The following is a 4014-nucleotide window of genomic DNA, read 5'->3' on the forward strand; positions in this document are numbered from 1 at the left end:
GTGTGGCAACTAGGTTTTTTAGTTACAGTCTAAGTGCGTCAACCCAACAGAAAACGACTCTCACAAACGATAGAGGAAACACTGAACACATAGTCAGGGTGCCTCACCTAGCACGGTTTCTGGGGAACTGCAGCCAGAACAGGGTCGTATCCAACTACTGCAAGGAGAGGATGGGAAAGCTGGTTGAACAAGATTGTTATGGAATGCTGTCAATTAAAAGAGGGTATCGGAAATGGATGCTTGCCTTTTGGGAACAACTAGGTGAGTTTGAGGTACTGGATGGCTGTTTGAAGTGGAAATTGACAAAATTAAAAACCAAGTAACAGAACTCATTCCATTCCACATGCGAGAGAACTCCGAACCAGAGCACAAGAGATGCGTAGCATCTTTAACAAGTGAATCATCTAATCAGGATGCTGAAGAATACTTACATGTTAAATGAGGAGAGCTGTATTGGTTAGTCCAGGGTGCACAGCTGCGCTGACAGATGAGAAGATGGATATGATGAGGATGTTGGAACAATTAAGTGACTGAGATAAGCGATAAGGAAGGAAGAAGAATACCATCATTATATAAGAACCTCTACATCCACTGAAAAATTATGTCGCCTTTAACCTATTGACTCCTGGAAGAGGTTTTGACTCTTTCCAACGCCAGACGATTTTACTCGTCAATGGGGGTTGGTTAAGGAGTCATTGAGTTAAGAGGGATACCAAAGAGAAAGTTAATGAAGGAGCTGAGTTGTCGGTAAATGGTGTTATTTTAAAGGTAAAAACAAGAAATATTACATGTACTTCGACCAATGATTTGGTTGGGAATCCAGTGCGACCATTGTGATTTATGGTATCACACTAAATGTTGTTCTAATGGAGATGAAATGTATCACAACCTTGCTAATTCATCTTGTGTTTGGTTGTGCCTGTCTTGTGGATTACCCAGCTTCTCCGATTCACTTTCTGAGGCTTCACTGGATATACAGAATTCATTTTCTTCGTTGGAGTCATTGTCACCGGAGTTGTTCTTCCCTACATCTTTTAGCAATCGAACTAACGATGGAACTAGCGATGGAACTAGTAATAGAACTAAAGAGAAGTCCTGTAAATCTAGTTCACATCATCGACGTCATCATCTTCAAGAGGGCTTCACGACGGAAGAATAAAATCCGTGGTATGATTTTAAATTGCAATGGCCTCAAAGGATCTGACCATATTGTAAAATTCCAAGCCCTCCTGGACCTTCACAATCCTGACTTTGTTCTGGGAACTGAATCCAAGTTGTGTCCTGATATTTCAAGTTATTCCATCTTTCCCCCAAATTATGCAGTATTTAGAAAGAATAGAAATCGTTTTGGTGGCGGCGTTTTTCAAGCTATAAAATCTGATCTGACCTGTGTGCAAGAGTTTGACTTTGCCGTAGACGACTGTGAAATTATATGGACCTCGCTTAATTTAGCCAATTGCAAGACCTTACTTTTATCATCTTATTATAGGCCACCAAACTCATCCCTTGATTCACTTGATCATTTGAGTGAGTCTATAAGACGTGTGTTTGCCAAAGTACCAAATCATCCTAATATCATCATGGGGGGCGACTTCAATCTTGGTGACATTGATTGGGATACAGATGTCCAAATAATCCCTCTACGGTATCTCGACATCAGAAATTTCTCCAGATTATTGATGACTATTCATTTTCTCAGCATGTGAAAGCCTCTACTAGACCCACATCTGGGAAGGTCCTGGATTTGCTATTGTCAACCTATCCAAATGCTGTTGGTGACACATCGAATGTCTCTGGGCTGAGTGATCACCTCGCTGTTATATTCGAAGTTAATCTGAAACTTACTAGATCCGTTAAGCCTCCACACAAGGTGTACTTATATAACAAATCTAACTTTGATGGCCTACGAGGATTCATGTCGGATTCGTCATCTGCATTTTTTGCTTCAAAACCTGAAGAGAGGTCAGTTGAAGAGAATTGGAACATGTTTAAAACATCTCTGATAGCTGGTATGAGTCAATTTATTCCACAAAAGCCATCTCAATCGAAATTCAAGTTACCTTGGATTGATATCAACCTCAAAAGAGAAATGCGCAAGAAAGATCGCCTGCATAAAAAGACTATTCACTCTAAAAACAACCAACATTGGGAAGCATTTAAGTATCAACGCAACCTTGTTTCAAAACTTATAAAGGAAGCTCACAATCACTATCTTAATGATGTTATTGGCAATAGTCTAACAGACAACCCAAAGAAGTTTTGGTCATATGTAAGGAATAGCAAATCCGAGAACCTTGGTATTCCCCCACTAAAGAACAGTGTCTCATCAGTATGTGTAACTGATAAGGATAAAGCCGAGTCTCTAAATTCTTACTTCCATTCTATCTTTACTCAGGAGCAGATGCCAGTTCCTAATATTGGTATATCACCTTTTTCATCAATCTCAGACTTACAGATTTCACGAGCAGGGGTCTTTAAACAACTGTCTCAATTAAATCCCAAGAAAGCATGTGGGCCTGATGAAATTCCGGCGAGAGTCTTAAAGGAGGTTTCACAATCAGTTTCGTGTTGGCTCTCTTTCATCTTCCAACAATCATATGATGGTAACACCGTTCCATCGGATTGGTCCGATGCCTTAGTTACAGCAATTTTTAAGAAAGGTAACAAGTCTGACCCAGCAAATTATCGCCCAATTTCATTAACTTGTATCTGCTGCAAGATAATGGAGCACATTATTCTTAGTCATATGTCCAAACACCTCTCATTGAATAATATTCCTATTGATCAACAACAAGCTTTCAGAGAGAAATTTTCTTGCGAGACACAGCTTATTTCTGCAGTACACGACTGGGCGAAAGGCATTAATCTCCGTCGTCAAACTGATGTGATCTTGTTGGATTTTTCCGGTGCATTTGACTCTGTGCCCCATGAACGTTTGCTTGCCAAACTTGATTTTTATCGAATTAGAGGTAAAATGCTTAGTTGGATTAAAGCTTTTCTGTCTAACCGCACACAGAACGTTTCAGTCAATGGAGTTCTCTCCTCATGGAGACCTGTGGTATCTGGAGTCCCCCAGGGTTCTGTCTTGGGACCGGTGCTGTTTATTTTGTTTATCAATGGTATTTCATGCTCTGTTCAATCAAATCTACGTCTATTTGCGGATGACTGTGTATTATACAGAGAGGTAGTTACCCATCAGGACTGTCTAGTTCTCCAGCAAGATCTTCATCGTCTTTTCCTTTGGTCAAAGACTTGGCAACTTACCTTCAACGTAACTAAGTGTTACCATCTAGGGATAACCCGCAAGAGGATACCTGTCAATTTTAATTATACCTTGGATGATAAGCTTATCTCAAGAGTCTCGTCTGCAACTTACCTGGGGATATCTATTTCTGATAATTTATCCTGGAACAATCATTGTGATATTATTTGTAAGAAGGCGAATTCAACCCTTGGTCTTCTGGTTGTACTCCAGAGGTTAAGAGCACAGCGTATCTTACACTTGTACGCCCTAAACTGGAGTATGCCAGTTGCGTATGGAACCCTCACACGCAGTGTAACATCGCTAAGATAGAGATGGTCCAACGTCGCGCAGCCAGATTTGTTTACAATGATTATTCGCGTTTCAGCCATGTCTCTCCATTAATCAAAGCCCTGGGATGGGACTCCTTGGAACATCGTAGACTGACTAACCAAGTGCTTGCGTTTTATAAGATTTACGCAGGGCTTGTTGGTATTTCCTTACCACCTGAAGTATCTTGTTATACAAGATCCTCTAGACTTCCTTGTAAATTTTTGTAAATAAGATGATTTTGAAAGGAGTGACAAATGGTATAAATATATTCCCAAAAATGTTGAGGATAACGAGAATTACAAATTACTTTATAATTATGATTTCTCAATACACGTTATTGTCCTGACATTTTGCTTGTGGACAAACAGAATAGACGTTTCGCCATCATTGACAATATCTGTAGAAGGGTGGATATACTAAACGAGAGGAGAGGGTCAATA

The sequence above is a fragment of the Montipora foliosa genome, chromosome 11 (assembly GCF_036669935.1).
Source record: "Montipora foliosa isolate CH-2021 chromosome 11, ASM3666993v2, whole genome shotgun sequence".
In the NCBI taxonomy this organism is placed as follows: Eukaryota; Metazoa; Cnidaria; class Anthozoa; order Scleractinia; family Acroporidae; genus Montipora; species Montipora foliosa.